The sequence below is a fragment of the Mus caroli genome, unplaced genomic scaffold (assembly GCF_978045245.1).
Source record: "Mus caroli unplaced genomic scaffold, Mus_caroli_1 scaffold_3, whole genome shotgun sequence".
Lineage (NCBI taxonomy): Eukaryota > Metazoa > Chordata > Mammalia > Rodentia > Muridae > Mus > Mus caroli.
Window position 1 is genome coordinate 105,867,831 of NW_028227258.1, and position 19,277 is coordinate 105,887,107.

At 40.3% G+C, this 19,277-nt stretch overlaps 1 non-coding gene across 1 annotated transcript; it reads left to right on the forward strand.

Annotated features, from left to right (window-relative positions):
* Positions 1 to 18,144: 18,144 nt before the first annotated feature.
* LOC115030755 (small nucleolar RNA SNORA17) lies at positions 18,145 to 18,275 on the forward strand. Its single transcript, XR_003836349.1, has one exon. It is a non-coding gene; the product is annotated as a small nucleolar RNA SNORA17 (small nucleolar RNA).
* Positions 18,276 to 19,277: the final 1,002 nt, after the last annotated feature.

The following is a 19,277-nucleotide window of genomic DNA, read 5'->3' on the forward strand; positions in this document are numbered from 1 at the left end:
AAAGTCCAACTCAGTGGACCAATGAGTTTTATTAGGGTTACTTACAAGAATGTATGTAAGGGATTACTTGTGCGAGCAGAAAGAACTCAAAGAAAGCTGAATTACCAAAAGCCCACCCAGATATGTTGGACAGCTCATAACACCCAGACATGTGGGATAGCTCATGACAACAGTGTCTCTTCCAAGCATCTCAGTTGACCAGACCCTGCCCCCCAGCTTAGACATAACTAATCTAGTCTTCTAGGAAGTTCAGTTCATATGAAAGTGTTTCTTGGCTTCTATGAGCTTGAGAAAGGAGGGAACTAGTAAACCTGGTGAGTTTCCAGAACTTCCTGAAGGGTGTGAGTTGTTTACTTCCTGAGATTTACAAGTTTCACTGCAGGACTGAGTGTATCCCCTCCCTTGAACACCTTTTGTCTTAAGGAGCTTCTTTCCAAGATGGAAGGCTTCATCTTGGAAGAAGTTGCCTCATGATAGATCATAGAGTATGTGAAGAATCACACCACTCATTTGAGAGACAAAAAGGTGACACGAACTATCATGGGAACTAACCCCCCTCACTCACTTGACCGTCTTTTGTTTACCTGGGTTTGGAAATCATGAAGAGATGATTTTTTTCCTGAGTTTTCCAGCACACTGGCACACATTTTATCTCAATGTGTACAATCATTATGGCTATCATTTCATAAGTGACAAAGTTAAAACTCAAAGGCCAAGGCAGCCATAATGACACAGCCAGAGCCCAGAGACAGGTAGATGCCTTCATCAATGTTATAGTCAAGTTCTTTCTCCCAGTGAGAGTTGGCTACAGGTCAACATCTTTGTCAGCAAAAAGCAGGCATCATCTGTTTAAGATTCTCTGTGTTTATGTTGCCAGTGCCTTCTATCACCTCTCTTCTTTCCTCAAAATGCATGTTTTCACAAAGAGCCACCATTAATCATATTTAAATGTCACTTGTAACTGAATGTGATATGTCCTTTGCATCCTAAGTTCTCATCTCAATGACATAATGACTCCATTTGTAATAGGAGTGATTTTAAGGCCTTACTTTCAGCCACAAGAACCAATAAGCTAAAAGCCCCCAGACACTCAGGAACACACAAGCTTTAAGAAACCCATCTACAGATGAAGAATCCAGATGCAATATGCAATCTGAGCAAACAGATTCCATATATCCAATTTCTCAGGAAGCTGGTGACATTCCAGAAAGCTGAATGCAGATGGCTCCAAAGATGTGTCACTTCTTCCTTCATGGAGTCCAGCCCACACCTGGACACTGCTTTTATAAACCCCAATCCTGGATGCCCCTTTGCCTCTGCCAACACACAGATACCCTCAACTCACAGGATCTGCTTCTTACAGGATCTGCTGCTCACAGGGAAGAACGTAGAGCACTGAAAGCTCTCCTAGGGATTTTGGTGACCAGCATCAGGAAAAGATTGTCCCTACATCAGCAATAGCCACTAAGTATTAAATAACTGAAACATTTCTCATTCAAACCACCACAAGGTGGGAAAGACCTGAGTATGTGCAGACTTATTCATGGAAACCTGGAGATGTTAGAAACATCCTACATTTATGCTGTCCAACATGGCAGCCATTAGCTACATGGGGGCTACAGTGATCATTTGAAATGTGGCTAACACAACTGAAGAATGTTTTCATTAACTTAAATTTAAATAACCACCATGGATATAAACAGACCCACCAAAATACAAACAAGCAACGCCTGTTTGTTCAGAGATTGCTGTAGCGGGGAACTGGCTGCTATTGTCTGTACTTTGGCAGAGACTCGTAGGCAGGCATTACAGAGGGAAAATATTTAGAGTAGAAAAATGAAGGTTCAGGTGTGTCCTGGTGAGGCTGCTAGCATGGAGTGGCTGCAGGTGGACCAACTAGAAATGGGGCATCTTATAGGTTAATTGGGAGGTACAATTAACTCTTTCTGATTAATCCAAAGTTGGGAACAGGAAGAAAAATTAGGAGAAGATGTCAGTTATGAGTCAAGTCCTGGCTGCTTGAGGCTGTTTATAACAGGAGTTGCTGCTGGCTTCTCAGGTTGTTGGTAGAGATATAGCTGAGTGACTTCTCACCAGTCTGACTCATTAGGTAGAAAACTGGCATCCAATCTGGTTACTACAAGTAATGGGTTGTTTTCCTGCGCTGATCGATGGAACTTTGTGAAGCACGGGTTCTAATATATACATGATTTATGCAATTCCCTTCTGTGCACTCACTTTGTGAACAGTTGCTCCTGGGAGCAACATGGAGCAAGGAAGGCGTGCAGTAATAAGAGATCTACTTTGGAGAACCATGGAGTAGGTCTCAGGAAAATTTCAATGACAGTGACAAGATGGAGATGAGAGATAAGGGCAGAATGTGTAAATCTGGGCACTGAACTATGAACTCTGTATTTGTTTTGGAATATATAAGAATCAAGGAACAATTAAGGGCAGGAAAGTATATGATCACATCTTTGCTTTATAATGATTCAGTCAGTTTTACTACATAAAACATAACCCAAAAGGAAGCTACTAGAAAAAGAAAGTTCAGGTAGGAAGAAAGTTCAGAGGAAATGGGAACTGTACTAGATAGGTAGATAGATAGATTGATTGATTGATTGATATGAAAGTGTGGATGGAAAGACAGGAACAAGAGGAAATAGAGTTGTGGGAACAACTAGATATAAGGGATGTCTTCACAAGTACTTTTAAGTCTAAGCTAGGTGACAGACTCTGGCTCTTTAGAGGGCTGAGGAGTAAAGAATTAGCATGGTAAGAACAAGGGAGAAGGGAAGATGATGAACCCGAGTTTTAAATTTGAAAACGTCAAGAGAAAGGGCTGGAGAGATGATTTAGCAGCTAAGTGAACTTGTTGCTTTTCCAGAGGACCTGAGTTCAATTCCCAGCATCCACATAGTGGCTCACAACTACCAGGAACTTCAGTTCTGCAGGATTCAATGCTTCCAGAGGACCTGAGTTCAATTCCCAGCATCCACATAGTGGCTCACAACCACCAGGAACTTCAGTTCTGCAGGACTCAATGCTCTTTCCTGGCCTCCTGGGTGCTTACACACATGCAGGAAAATACATATATACATAAAATAGATGTAAATAAAGACTGGAAAGATTAGGACAGATAAAAACTAGGAGATAAATTAGAAGAAACCAGAAAGTATGTTTTCAAATGAAAGGACCCAGAAGAGATTCATAAGAGGCAAAGCCAAAAATAATTTACATTTTCCACTTAGTAATAATCATATTTTGCCTAAAATCAATAAAGTGTATTTGACAGATAGTTTTCAGAGAGTCACAGTTAAATTAAAACATCACTATTTATGTATGCAATGACATCTGGTGTCTGTCTGTCTGTCATCGTTGTCATCTTCCCTTTTAAAAATGTTTTCCTAATGTTGCTCTCTGATCAGCTTAGGTTTTATTAGCTAACTAAGCTAAACAAATCAAAGCAAGAGTCTTGGGTAGTATGGCCATTAGTAATTAGTGCTGGCTTTCTAAGTGCAGGATGCACTTATCCAGAGGTTGAAACATGTTTGGCTTTGAGGCATAGAACCTGAATTTCTTCCCAGAATTCACAGTCAGCTGGGATCTCTTCAGGGTTAATAGGGGTAAGAAAACTTTCTGTTCTCATTTCATTATCTATCTATTCTTGTTAATTTTTTTCTTTTCTTTCATTTTTTTTTAACATTTTTAATCCTTTTTTATACTCTAGTCTTCATTCCTCTTTCAGTTTGGTCCCTCTCTTGTCAGCCCCCAACTGTTCCCCATCCCATACTTCCTCCACTGCCCCCAACTCCAAGAGGATGTTCCCACTCCCACCCCTACCTAATCAGACCTCCCCACTTCCTGGGGCCTCAAGTCTCTTAAGGGTTGGCTGCATTTTCTCTCACTGAGGCCAAACCAAGCAGTTTTCTGCTATATATGTGTTGGGGGGCCTCATACATTAGCTGGTGTATGCTGCCTAGTTGGTGGCTCAGTGTCTGAGAGATCTCTGAGGTCTAGGTCAGTTGAGATTGCTGGTCCCATGGAGTCGCCCTGCTCATCTTGTTCCAGCTTTTCCCCAATTCAACCACAGGAGTTCCCAGCTTCTGTCCATTGGTTGGGTGCTGGTATTTGCATCTGACTCTTTCAGCTGCTTGTTGGGCCTCTTGGAGGGCAGCCATGCTAGGTTCCTGTCTGCAAGCATACCACAGCATCAGTAACAGTGTCAGGCCCCAGGGCCTCCCCTTGAGCTGGATCCCAATTTGGGCCTGTCACTGGACCTCCTTTCTCTCATGCTCTTCTCCATTTGTGTCCCTGTAGTTCCTTCAGGCAAGAACAATTCTGGGTCAGAGCTTTTGACTGTGGGATGGCAACCCTCATCCACCCACTTGATGTCCTGTCCTTCCATTGGAGATGGACTCTTCAAGTTCCCCCTCCCCACGGTAGAGCACTTCATCCAAGGTCTCTCTCTCTCCCTTTGAGTCCTGAGAGTCTCTTACCTCCCAAGTCTCTGGTACATTCTAGAAGGTCCCCCTACCTCCTACCTCCTGAGGTTGCCTGTTTCCATTCTTTCTGCTGGCCCTCAGGGCTTCAGTCCTGTTTCCAATACCTGATCATGTCCCCCCTTCCCCCCCCCCCCCCCCGTCCCTTCTCCCACCCAAGTCCTTCTCTCCCTCTGCCCCTCACCCCCGGCCCCCCGGTGATTGCTTTCTTAGAGGACTAATCCCCTGGTTAGCTGATAACTCAACTCAAGATCCACTCCAAAAGAAATCCTGAGAATAGCTGCCAACCAACTGCCATCATAAACATAGTTAAATGTGTGTGGGGTGTGGGCAATTAAACTGGTAACAAATATGGAATACTTAAGTGGTGTCCTTCCTCTTTGTGCTCCCTTCTGCATTCTAAACCTCACAGAGAGCAAAGCAGCCACACACAAGATTTAGTTCAAAATCATTGCCTGGCTTTACAGCAGTGTCACCATGGTAATGATATACAGTGAATTGAAGGCCAATCCAGCCTCAGGTGTCTGGTTCTTAGTCTAAAGGAATGGCATCACTTCTGATTCCCAGGGGGCCAGAGGAGCATCTGCTCGACAGTGACTCAGAAGCCACTTTTTGTACCTGAGAATTTTCAGAATTCCAAATAAGCCTCAGAAAATGCAATAGGCAATGCAATGATCTAGACTCACCCTCAGTGGTGAATTTCCTCACTAGGATTTGGGCTGGCCTAGAAAAGGGACATCAACACAGCATTCAGATAGACTTGTTTCCGATCTAAAAATCACATATGGAAGGTCACCTAATGTGGTCTTGAGAGCACACCCTCCTTCCTTTCTGCTCCCTCCTGCTGTCTTTCTTGGAAGCAGGACAGGCCTTAAGGGATGTCTCTGGAGCCCTTGCATGTCCCTTCTGTGCCCTCTTCTCACCTTGACTATATTCTGTTCTCACTCTCCTGGGGTCCCATCACATAAATACATGCTTATCTGTTCCCTGAGGAATGAAGTTGGCACTTTGAGGAAACAGCTTAGGCAGTGAGCCGAAAGAAGAACACATTAAGTTCTTTTTCATTTCATGACAGTAAAGCTTTGTATCTGTGCAGAGGTTTCTGGCAAGTGAAACTATCCAACACAAGCTAACATAAGCAGAAGAGATTTAATCAAAGCACACAACCAAGCTCACAGGGCCAGGAAGATCAGAAAACCAGGCCTGGAGTAAGCACAAAGGGAAAAGGGGGTCCCCTTCTTAACTATGAAAGATCTATCATAAAAATAGCAGCAAAGAGCAAAAAGAAAAAAACCTCCAGGCCCACGGTACCTCAACCTCCAGATCCTTGCCGGGCCAGTGAATGCAGGCCCGACTCATGATGCTTCTGCCTCTATCATGACTACAAACAATAGTGGCACTGATATCCACAAGTCATATTCAAAGGAAAAGACAAGAGTCTTCCCATTTGCATCCAAGTATGCACAGGAAGGTCATTCCATGGAGAAATCTGCACAAAGCTAAAATAGAATGTGTAATCATTTGGGTATGGAATGGACTCCACAGATCCCTCTGGTCAAGGCTTAGCCCAGTGGTACTATTTTGGAAGATTCAGGGCAGGCTTAGATGGAGGAAGTAGTGTGTCTTTAAGGGTTACCCAATCTCTTCTTCATTTCTTGTTTCTTGTCCATTTTCAGAGTAGATTCTTCCTGCACACGTTCCTGCCTCCGTAATATCCTACCAGTCCATGGAACCAAAAACAGTGGCTCTTGGTCTTGTTTATTATCAGCTATTTGGTCACAGAAACACAACCCAACAAGACAGAATGACAAACACCGACTTGAAATTGTCAAAGGCTAAGTAGATCAAGACAAAATTACCAATAGTCATTTGTTCACAAATGCATAGTAAGGAGGTACCCTGTCCACTTTCAGTTTAGTTTCAATAGGGTGTTCAAGTCTGTTAGGAAGTTTATGGAAAGAAGTACTGTGTAGGGAGCTTTTAATGGGGAGATTCCTGGAAATAGACATTGTCACTGGCATTAAAATAGATATGGTAATTCTTTATAGGTTATAAGGGAGCAAGCTAGCAGTTTGGGGATATTTCAAATGAGAAGGGGTCTTTTTATATGTCAGGACAGAGTAACTTCTGCACCAATCATTTTTGTAGGACAAGATGGGATCAAGAACGGGTTTTATAGAAATGGTTCTTACGTCAAGCTGTCAGAACAGAGTTTCTGGATGTCTAAGAGAGATGTGCAGGAAAATGGAAGTATCAGTTGGCATAGATAAAAAGCCAGAGAGGGCAGGCGTAGGGGCACTGACAAGTTTTTCTGGTAATATTCAGCCACCTCAGCTGGATTTCCCCAGTTCAGTCTACGGAACAACTGCTTCCCATGCACCTCCTTAATCCTTCATGCTCTGCCTGACTGTGGGCATGCTGAGGTATTGTGCCATGCATAATTTGTGATTATGGGCCAGCTGCCTTTTCCCAGTTACCCTCCATGCAATCACATGGAACTGTAGGGGATGCGAGTCAGAATGCTACCTAAAACCTCTTCAGACATCGGGGGGCTGCCATTAAAAAGGGATAAAGATGTTGGGTGCTCCCTGACAAAGGTTCTATAATACAAAATTACATAATCATCCTCAAAACTGCCCAAAAGATGCTCAAAGGGTTTTGCATTAATAAATATTCTCTCTATCATCCCTTCCTAGAATTTATATGCCGGAATTGAGGATCAAAATTGAAATAAACAGAAAGAGATAGAAGTTAAGGGTGTTAAATTATAACTAGAAAAAACCCAACATTTCTACCCAGCCTAGTGTAAGATTTACATAAATATATGTACTCAAGTTCTGCTTAGCTTTCAATAAGAAGCAAGAGGCAGCATTATCTCAATCACCCATTAGATTTGTCTTATACTCCTTATAAATTGACCCAGTCAACTTTCTCATGCCTTATTAACCTGGAATACTAAGCACTAATTCCTTTGATAAAATACCTTCTTCATACATAAAAAAGAGGGGGAGGGGGAATGGAACAAAGGCAATTTAGTTTTTTCACATGTTTTAGTTAAAACTCAAACTTCTACAATGGCTATCTTAACCAAAGACTCTTCACATTGAGACTTTTAAATAAACATCAAATATCACAATCTATAAGCCACTCACAGCTTTGAGAAAAGGGCTGAGAAGGCCCCCTTTTCCTAGTTACCTAGTTATAAATCCAGCAAGATGCAATTTGTAACTTGAACGGTTTGTGTGTGTTTTCTGATATTTCCTAAGGTAGAAGAGGGAGGATATTACATTTTCTTTAAAAACAAACTTCCTTTCTTCTACAGGAAAAGTTAGTTTGAAAAGCAGCTTTCCATCTTGTTTATTAAATTCACATCTGTACACAAACTGTCCTTGTTTATAGAATTTTGGTCTTCGTATGATTGCGGTTTACTTTTCATTGTTTTGCAATTGTGCGACTGTTGCCTTGGTAATGGAAAAGTGGGCTCAATCCTTTTAAAATGATAACCATCTCCATTCTCCCTTATTTACTGGATTTCATGCATATTTTCCTTTCTATTTTTCTCCTTTATGAATTTAAGCTTACTCTTTTCTTTGTCATCCTGATTTCCATTTTCTAAATACTTTCCAAACTGCCAGTATTTCTTACTTACTCTATTGAAATGGGAAAAAAAAAAACAAGTCCAAAAAAATTTATAGGAAATAGAAAAATAGACATTTGCATTTGTATTGTGACTCACCACACTCTGCCTATACAGAAAACCTTCCAAAAGACTGTGTGAGCTCCCTGGCCTGGAGATTCCAGGATGAAACAGGAATGGCAGAGCTGCAGAAGGTGCAGGTGCAGAAGGGTGGCAGCTGGCCCTAGCACTCTGTCTTTGTGCTCAGAGTCCTTAGGTGAAGGTGGCTTTAGTGGCTACCTGATGCACTCAAGTACCATAGTGGCTGTCAAATGTGTCTCTCTTTATCATGGGTGGCTACTAGGGGAGGCTACACTCCCACACTAAAGTGTAAAGATCCTTAATTGTACAGGAATATAGGTGCTGATCAGTGACCCAGAGAGAGAGAGAGAGAGAGAGAGAGAGAGAGAGAGAGAGAACTGTCCAGAATGACCTGAGCCAAAGACTCATGGGGTCACCTGATTTACATAATCAGATTTATATAATCTAGATTTATATAATTATTGATGGAATCACAGGGTTCTCGCGAAGAGGAAATTTGAAGTATTTTTACTCGAGATTTTTTGTATAGTCCCATAGGTAGACCAAAGTTGATCCTGGACCCTTCGGGGCCTATAGAAAATTTAAGGAATAGAGATGTGTGTGTTTCTCTAAAGGGAGTCTAGGGTTTTTCACATGCTCAAAGAAGCCTGCAACTGCAGAGGCCATGTTCCATTTTGTTTGGCATGTGACCATAGACATCTCTACTGTCCTAAAGTCTTAGAAATATTCTATTTTATTTTCACAAGATTCCAATATCACTGCCAAACTGTCTGAACTCCACAAAGCACTTTTTCGTGGAATGTTGGTTTATAGACGATGCATAACAGAGTCACAGGAAACTGGCTTGTTTGGATAAATGATAATCATATTTCACAAAAATCTGAAAACCAAAAAAAAATTCTTTAGAGTTCATTAAGATATTTATTTTAATTGTCAAAATAAGTTTTGTCACAGGTCAGACATATATAGCCATGGGAAAGAGCTGGTGTTCTAAGTTCCATTTTAGATGAAGGAGTGCACTTATTTATTGCAATTTGAAAATTATACTTTTCAAATCATTCCTCTTCCCATTTATACGATTTCAAGAAATATGAAATTCTATGATGGACAATTTGCATATTTAATTCAAGTGGCCAAAGCATTTCTGCTTTGACTAGGTCCCAGACATTTTTCCAGGAGCTGTGAGACACATATAATAGATATTAGTGAAAGTAGATAAATCTGGATAAGACTATAGGATCACAAGAGTAATAAAACACAACATAAATACTATCATGATATAAAAGACATGATCATTTATGCAATTATTTTAGCTTTCTGCAATTACACACACCTGGGATAATTAAATTCTAAAGGAATCCTATGATTCCCTTCTTACTTCTAGATGTTTTACTAGATATGACAGGCACAGTTTAGTTGAAAATTATTATACATTACATTATTCTGAAGTGATTTTAACTTTCTTACTTCATAGAAAGATATCTAAAATGCAAGATGTTTCTATAGTCAACCCTGGAAGAAGTTCTGAGAAATTATAAAGTGCCATTGAACTACAGTCCCTGAATTGTTGCTGCACAGTGTAACTATATAAAAAAGACAGGACAAAAGGCTGATGGAAACATGGGTGACTGACCTTCATAGACATTTCCCAAAAGAGACTTCAAAAGTAGCCAAGTAGAGCATAAGGAAAATGTCAAATGTCATTAATCATCAGAAAAATGCAGCTCAAAAAGCACAAAGAGATATCAGTTTTCAAATGGCTATTATCAAAAGGACAGAAAGTGAATGCTAGCAAGGATGTAGGAAAATGGAATATCTCACACACTGTTGATGGAACTAGAAGCAAGTACTATCTGAAGGAAAATAGTATTGATACCCCTTGCCAAACAAGAAAAAAGCACTACCATAAGATCCAGCAATCTCATAACTAAATAAATTTACTAAGAAATAATTATTTGATTTTCATATTAACTAAGATACATAATTAACCAGCTGTCCACTGATAAATGTATGGGCAAGAAACGGTGGTATTTATACACAATTGAGCATTATTCGGCCATAGAAAGAATGAAATGCTATCATTTCAAGCAATGTGAATGGAAGCGGAAGGCATTATGTTAAGTTCAATAAGCTGGACACAGAAGGATAGATTCTGCATGTTGTCAAGTGTATATATTCAGAAATGAAAAGGTTCATTTCAAAGAAATAGACGATTGGGTCATGATTCTGAGAGAGGTGAGGAAATATAAGAAAATGGTTAATTAGTGTAGACACACAGCTGGGTAGGAAAATAACTTCAAATGTTCTACAGTACGGTAAGAAAACAACGATTGATACATTACTTTTCTGTTGCTGGGATAAAACCCTATGACCAAGACAACTTGGAGAAGGGTTTATTTGGGCTTATAGTTTCAGAGAGATAAACGTCTTTCATGCTGGGATGTCATGGCAGACAAGATGGCAGGAAGAAGGAGCTGAACCACAAGAACAGAGCATACAGGATAAGCTGAAAGTGGCACAAGGTCTTTTACATCTCAGAGACTATTGCGCTGTCTTGTTGTTCTTCTTGTTGTTGTTGACCTGACACAAACTAGAGTCATCTGGGCAGAATCCTCAATTGAGAAAATACCTCTGTCCCATAGAGTTTGTAGAGCACTTTCTTGATTGGCCATTGATGTGGACCCATCCCACTTAGAAGGTACCCACTCTGGGCTGGCAGTCCCAGTGGGACAATGAAACAGGCTGAACAAACCCTGGAGAGCAAGCTAGTGTGCAGCTTCTCTCCATGACCTCTGTTTCTGTTCCTGCTTCAGGCTCCTGCCCTGCTTGAGATCCTGCGCTGGCTTTCTTAAGGATGAACTATAAGCAATAACATGGAATCACTCCTTTCTTTTGGTCACGACCTTTATCCCAACAATAGAAACCAAACTAATAGACTTGGCCCCAGTGACACACTTCCTCCAACAGGGCTCCACCCTCTAAGCATTCTCAGGCAGCACCACCAACAGGGGACCAAGGATTCAAAACACCAGAGGCTATTAGGGAGGGAGTGATTTCTTGCCCAAACCACCACAGTTGTCAAGAGTTAACTGAACATTTTGAATAGCTAATAAAAAGGGTTTCAAATGTTTTCAGCTGAAGAAAATAATAAGCATCTGCAATGATGGGTGTGCTAATTATGTGAATGATCATTATATGTTGTATATATGCATTGCAATGCCACTCTGTTCCACACAAATATGTACAATTACTGTGTGTCATTACAAATAATTATCATAGGAGATTTAAAAACAGTGTTTGCACATTTAAGTACAAATTCATTATACATACCATGTACAGATAATTCCTTTATTTGCATTGGAAAAGGTGTTGCTACCACATCACTTAAAACCATGGGTCTTGGAAGTCCATTAAAGTACTTAGGAACAAGTCACCTTCATTGTACTACAAGAATCTGAGAAAATTGGACATAGTACTACCGCTCCATCCAGCAATACCTCTCCTGGGCATATACCCAGAAGATGTTCCAACTGGTAAGAAGAACACATGCTCCACTATGTTCATAGCAGCCCTATTTATAATAGCCAGAAGCTGGAAAGAACCCAGATGTCCCTCAACAGAGGAATGGATAAAGAAAATGTGGTACATTTACACAATGGAGTACTATTCAGCTATTAAAAACAATGAATTTATGAAATTCTTAGGCAAATGGATGTATCTGGAGGATATCATTCTGAGTGAGGTAACCCATCACAAAAGAAGTCACTTGATATGCACTCACTGATTAGTGGATATTAGCCCAGAAACCTAGAATACCCAAAACACAAGAAAATCAAGAAGGAAGACCAACGCATGGATACTTCATTCCTCCCTAGAATACGGAATAAAATATTCATGGAAGGAGTTGCAGAGACAAAGTTTGGAGCTAAGACGAAAGAATGGACCATCCAGAGACTGCCCCACCCGGGGATCCATCCCATAATCAGCCACCAAACCCAGACACTATTGCATACACCAGCAATATTTTGCTGAAAGGACCCTGATATAGCTGTCTCCTGTGAGGCTTTGCCAATACCTGGCAAATACAGAAGTGGATGCTCACAGTCATCCATAGGATGGAACACAGGGCCCCCAATGGAGGAGCTAGAGAAAGTAACCCAAGAGATGAAGGGGTCTGCAACCCTATAGGTGGAACAACAATATGAACTAATCAGTACCCCAGAGCTCGTGTCTCTAGCTGCATATGGAGCAGAAGATGGCCTAGTCAGCCATCATTGGGAAGAGAGTCCCCTTGGCCTTGCAAACTTTATATGCCCCAGTACAGGGGAACACCAAGGCCAAGAAGTGGGAGTGAGTGGGTAGGGGATCAGGATGGAAGGAGGGTATAGGGGACTTTGGGATAGCATTTGAAATGTAAATGAAGAAAATATCTAATAAAAAATGTGGGGGGGGGGAGAATCTCAGTGTAACAAGGTGCCCCAATTATAAAGCTGCTCCCACCTTATAATCTAGGTATGATGACAATGTGAGGTCCATAAACATAATATTCTGCACAAAATCCAAGTATTTTATTTTAAAAGTTGATAAAAATATATTTTATCTAATTTAATGACACTAATAATTCTGTTTTCTCTCCAAACCAACTAATTGTTCATCCTTTCCTGCCCTGCTTACCATTTGGAGGCTTCTGTCAATCATTTCAGCAGCCCTGACAACTGGGCCTGGTGTCACTTTGGGTTGATATCTGAAGGTCCTGGCTGGGGTATGGCACAGGGCTGGATGCAACCTGTGTTCACACCTTGCACAGATGGCTCCTATCTTGTTGCAGACATACTTCACAGCAGAGCCCAGTGACAGAAGTTCCCTTTGCCCTTAGAAAGAGCAAAAAAATTAGCTTTCTGCTCTGCCAGTGCCTAAGTGCCTCAGTGTTCCAGAGAGATGTGCTTAACCTTACCCACTCTTCTGGAAGTAATCATTCCTTCAATGGTCTTTAAAAAAAAAAAAAAAAACCTCCACATTGGGGTTAATTGGGATTAATTCACCCTGCTAGACCTGAAGGACACTTACACTGACGGTTCTACTAATAAACCCAGTTTCCCCAGCCTAATCAGAAGCAGGTATTGAAGACCTTTGTAATAAGCTCGGCTCCTGAGATAGGAATAACCAGGTGTGACAACCTAAGACTCATCTAGGTGAGGGCTGAAGCCACTCCTGCAGACCTAAGGCAGGATCTGAATTTTCGAGTTCAAGAATGGTTTCTGACAGTCTCTCCCATCAATCTTAATCCAAAATGTTGGTCATTTTGCTAGCTATGTTTTGTTCCTGTGATAAAGCACTATGTCCAACAAAACTTACAGAAGAAAAAGTTATTTAGAGTTATAGTTTCAGAGGAAGAGTCTGTAGTGGTAGGGGAGACATGGCAGTGAATGGCCAGAGCAAGAAGCTGAGTAATTACATCTTCAACCTCAATTATGAAGCAGAGAGAAAAAAGAGGAAATGGTGTGAGGCTATAAACTCCCAAAGCCCATCCTCAGTATGTTCCTTCTCCAACAAGGCTATATCCCACCTACCCAAACACTACCAAATGAGAACCAAGTGTTCAAACACATGAGATTATGGGGAAATTTTCTCATTCAAAACCAGTCTTCATGGCCAGATCTATATGGTTTAGCATATCTTGATTTTTGTCTCCAAGCCAAGTTCCTATACCCTGGTCCTGACTACATGTCTGTATCTCCCTAGAGGCTACCCTGTGCTCTACCAAAGCACCCTATGTAACTCTGAAGCCATATTCACATTTGAAAGCAAAGAATCATGGCCACCAATACAACCATGTGATATCTTCCTGGAGGATTCCTATGCAGCTCATAAAGGACAAATCACATTCCCTTGGAGCATGAACTAAGTATATCCAACTAGGTTTCTCTTAAGAAAAAACTGATTCTGCAAACACAGTCCATTGGTCATATACTCCTATGTCCCAGGGTGACTTCCTTGTTCCCATCATCTTCTTCTTCATCTACTGGTCTTGAAAAAAGGTGATCAACTCTAAGACATAATTATTTCTATTTAGAGAGTTTATCATAACTGTCTTTTCCTTCTGATACACTGGCCTTCATCAGCTGTTAAAATAAAAATGAAAATCTCAACCATTATTATTTTATGTGCTCTGGTACTTTCTTTCCCAAGGAAGAATACTGTAAAATGCTGTTTCATCCAGTCTGTCCAGTTCTTGAAAAATCCTTTTTTCATTCTTGAAAATGTCATGAGTCACAAAAAAAAAAAAAAATCCAAACACATTTTGTGAGTTCCAGGACAGCCAGGGCTATACAGAGAAACCCTATCTGGAAAAACCAAAAAAAAAAAAAAAAAAAAAAAAGTCACGAGTCAAACTTAGATAAACCATCGATTATGTCAGCTTTCTTAGTTATTCTTGATGTGAACTTTTCATTGAAGCCATTTACAAGTGCATACAAACATTTTAGTCAGTGACAGTATGCACCACCATGGTCCCATCAGATTACACTGCTCAGTGACACTATAGCCAACTTAGGTTATGTGAGTGCATTCTATGTAATGTTCACAACTGGCCAAACATCACAGGAAGATGCATTTCTCAGAAACTGTTCTTGTTAGGAAGCATTATGCAACTTTTCGTGTTCTTCTGTTGTTCCTTGGAGGCTTACGCATGGTGTTCCTTCTGCTCTGAGTTGCCTGTCTGCTCATTTCCATGTAAAATCTGAACAGCCTTCAGGACTCACTCCAAGAACCCCTCTAATTGGGAATTCCCTTCTGATTCTTTAATAATTGAAGTATATATAAATATGACCCCACAGAGAGTGGGAGCTTGAGCATTGGTTTGCTTTGCTCTGCTTTGCTATTCTTCGCTGGTGACATGCATTCACTTGTTTGCCTTATATTGCATTTGTTGAGCTCCATCTGTGGTGGCCACCATAGAAAGAAACTAGCCAAAGAAGATCTCGTGACATTCCTGTGACATCTTTCCTCTTCCATGGCCTAAGGTGACCAAGCCCACTCAGTCAGTCAATGGGTTCTCCAGCACAGGAGTGAGGATTGAAAAGAAAGAGACAATTAGACACTGCTGCAGCATGACCCCAGTCAATTCTGAGACTGAAGGCAAATCTTTATTTTTCAACCTACTTTTTATACCATTTTAATTACAAACAAGTATTTTGGGCAAGCAGTACCATAAGGAGCTAACAAAGCAGCAAGTAAAGTCCTGAAATTATTCCCATGACAGTTGTTTAAAAGGGCTTGTCATAATGACTGAAGTACTTGAGCCCACTTCTTCATCCAAGCCCAAAATCTTGCCTGAAGCCTAGTTCCTCTGTTCCACCCTAAGACTAAAATTCCTGCCTTACCATACTCCTCTATTACAGCCTAAAGTTAGATTCTTGCAGAAACTTACTTCCTTATTATGCCCTAATGTCAGATTCCTGTCTGAAGCCCATTTCTTTGTCCTTAGCCAATGTCAGACTCCTGCCAAACAGTACCCCAGAAGGCTTTCCACACTAAGGACAGTTGGTAAGCCTTGTGTTTTTTATTTCTGGATTGAACTGCCCTTGCTGGTTCATGTGTGGTGACTGCCAAGTGGACCAAACTGCAGTTGCTGGTTCATGTGTGGTGTCCACTGAGAGGCCTCGACTGCAGCTGCTGATTCATATTTGGTGTTTGCTACTGGGATGGACTGCTGATATCCTGACAACAAAGATTGGACTCACCCCCAAATAACTATTTCTAAATAGGTCTACTTCCCTTTATCCTAATAACTTTTCTCTTCTGCTACCTCTGGTGGGTGATGGGCTAGAGGAGAGGGTGAACCGTTATTAAAGTAGGTTGGGAAAAATTTATGCCTACATGTATATGTAACATATTAAACTATCAGAATTCATACATTAACTACTATTTATCTACCTCAATTACTAGCTTATAAAATTTTTGGAGGAATTGTTCATGCTGGTAATCCTAAAGCAGATTCAGAGTGTGAGTAGAAATTAGACAGAGGGCTGAGAAAGCAATAAAACTATGAGAAAAGGCAAATTTCTGAGGCTAGGGAAGGGAATTGTGAAGGGCATTTATCTTGGAAAAGGCAGAATGTAAAAGAGCTTTTCACACACATGATGTATTATCTCAACTATAAATAGGCACACTTAAGAGACTTGCTAGAATTATATCCAAAGAGTACACTTAAGCAAGAAGAAATATTTTTTACCATAGCTGGGACCATAAAACATCTTTCCTAATACATTAAAAAAGTCATGTCTAGAAATATTTTTTAGATGAAAGGAGCGGAGTATCTTATGTAGTAGTTTGAGAGGAACATATGCCTAAAGGAAAATGCAAATGTGGCCATCAGGGTAGGGGCACAGGTGTCCCACAGGACTACCTGCCATTTACCAAGCAGTGTTGGAAAAGCTGAATGGTAAAGACACAATAATACGACATTATTCTAATTCTAGCTTCAATTTTTGCTATTTTTCTCTTACTCTTTATCATTTGCAAGCCATATGATTAAGGCCTAAGTATCTAAAACTCACATGCTGTCCTAAGGATAATAATTGATGGTGCCTTCTGTAGTGCCTAACAGGATCAAGGAGATAAAACACGTAACTATTAGCACCCAAGAATTCAGTGATGTAATCCTACCATCAATGTTGTTATATTGCACAGAAGAAAGCTATGATCTACACCCTTTTAGCAACATCTCAAAGAGCCATATAAACAGTTACTATCAGAGTTAATACTGGATCTGGGGAAATCAAAACAGAGGACACCTTAGTTATTGTGAACAAAATAAATGACAGACACAACTTAAGTAGGGAAATCTTTATTTTCTGAGGCTTTCAGTCCATGATATATCTCAGACTATGGCAGTTGAAGTGTGTTTTAGATGTTGTTCACATGATGAAAGACCATTAAACAATGGGACCAGAAACAGGGGCAGGATACCCTCCAAACATCCACCATAGTGATGGGCATAGTGACCAGGCAGGTTCTGCCTTGTAAACAATGCACAGCTTTTAAAATAGTGAGATAAGCTGGACCCTAAGGATTCAAAGCATGAATCTGTGAAGGATAGTTTAGTTTCAAACTGTATCAGAAGAGCTGGAAACTGCAGGAACCAAATGTCTCCTAGATCTTGTGCAGTAGGAACAAAAACTACAGCAGGTGAATGGTAGCACTCAGAGGGTGCTCCTCTTCTCAAAAGAAAAGGGAAGGTGAAATGGAGGGAGGTCTTGCATGAGGGGGTACTGGGAGGAGAGGAGGGGCTGATAATGGGTTGTTAAGAGAATAAATAAATAAATTTTTAAAAAGAAATTAAGGAAGGAGGGAGGGAGGCAGAGAGAGAGAGAGAGAGAGAGAGAGAGAGAGAGAACTGAACATAAATTTATTGCACAATCCAATTACTTCATTTTGGGATATTGACTTGAGGGACTCCATGTTATATCACAAACATACTTTTACATGAATGTGCATTGTGGCAGTACCAGCTAATTTATGGAACAAACCTAAGAGTACAACAACCAAAAAAGTACAGAAAGAGAATATTCTTTGTGTGTTTGCATGTGAAAGTTTTCCAATCATGTAACTGGAGATGATCATATTAAGCATATTGAGTCAGTTTCAAATAAACAGACTTCAGACATTTTCTGTCATTTGTGGCTCCTAGGTTTTATATATACACATAAAATTAAGTATGTATATATAACATGAAAATAGAAAAGAAATTGTCTACAGGAACAAAGGAGACTGGTAGGAAGGGGAGGGGCAAGAACAGTGAAGATAATGGTTATGGGTGATATGCCCAACATACAGCATATACTCTTGAAAGAGTTGTATTTTGTTTTTGTCTTTTAAATAAATCCACACCATTAAACTATAAAAAAAAAAAATCAAAACTGTCCTGCCCCAAAGGCATTGTACATGTGGCTGCTGTGTTATATGTTCATCAGTAGGTGGCAGAGAGTAGAAAGGCTAAGTCTAGGCCCAGTGTCCTAACCTGTGAACATCTAAATGATTAGTAGTCTAACATTCCCTTAAAAGAGCAAGACAAAGATGACTGCCACTCAGCGCCAGGGGACCTAGACAAGAAGCTAGCCTGAGAAGACTACCAGTCCTAGGCCACACATGCATGGGAGGAGGGGCAATAGACTATCCAGAGCTATAATACATGAGTGACGCATATGTTTATCTCAAGTTCTAAATGAACATTAAGACTGTGTTTTATTGTATTCTAAGCTTTTTGTTGGTTTAGTTGGGTTTTATGGTTTGTTTGTTTGTTTGCTTGCTTATAGAGATGTGTCTCTCTATGTCACCCTGTGAACCCTGTTTATAGACCCGGCTGGCCTCTGCCAGTAGAGTACAGGATTAAATGTATACACTACAAGGCAAGCTACAGAATGGGAAAAGATTTTTACCAACTACACATCCTAGAGAGAGATAATATCTAAAATATATAAAGAACTAAAAAAAAAATGGAGATCAAAAAAAAAACCCAAATAACCCAAGTTTTTAAAAATGGATACATATCTAAACAGAGATTTCTCAAAAAATAAAAACAGAAAAAAACAAAAACAAACAAAAAAAAACCCAACTCAAGTGGCTGAGGAACACTTAAAGAAATTTACAACACATTATTAGTCAGTGGAGAAATACAAGTCAAAATTACTTTAAGACCAGTCAGAATGGTCAAGATCAAAACAAACAAACAAAAAACAAAAACAAAAAACAAAAAAACAAGTGACAGCTCCTGCTGGCATGGATGCAGAGAAGGGAAACACTCATCCACTGCTGGTGGGGTGCAAACTTGTATAGCTGCTATCATATCAGAGTGTCAATGCAGCAGAAAGATGGGAAATAATCTACTTTAAGACCCAGCTATACCACTTTTGGACATATACTGAAAAGGTGCTTCATCCTACCAAAGAGATACGTGATCATTGCTGCTGTATTCATAAGAGACAGAAATTGGAAACAACCTAGATGTCAATGGATAGATCGATGGATAAAGAAAATGCAGTACATTTAAACAATAG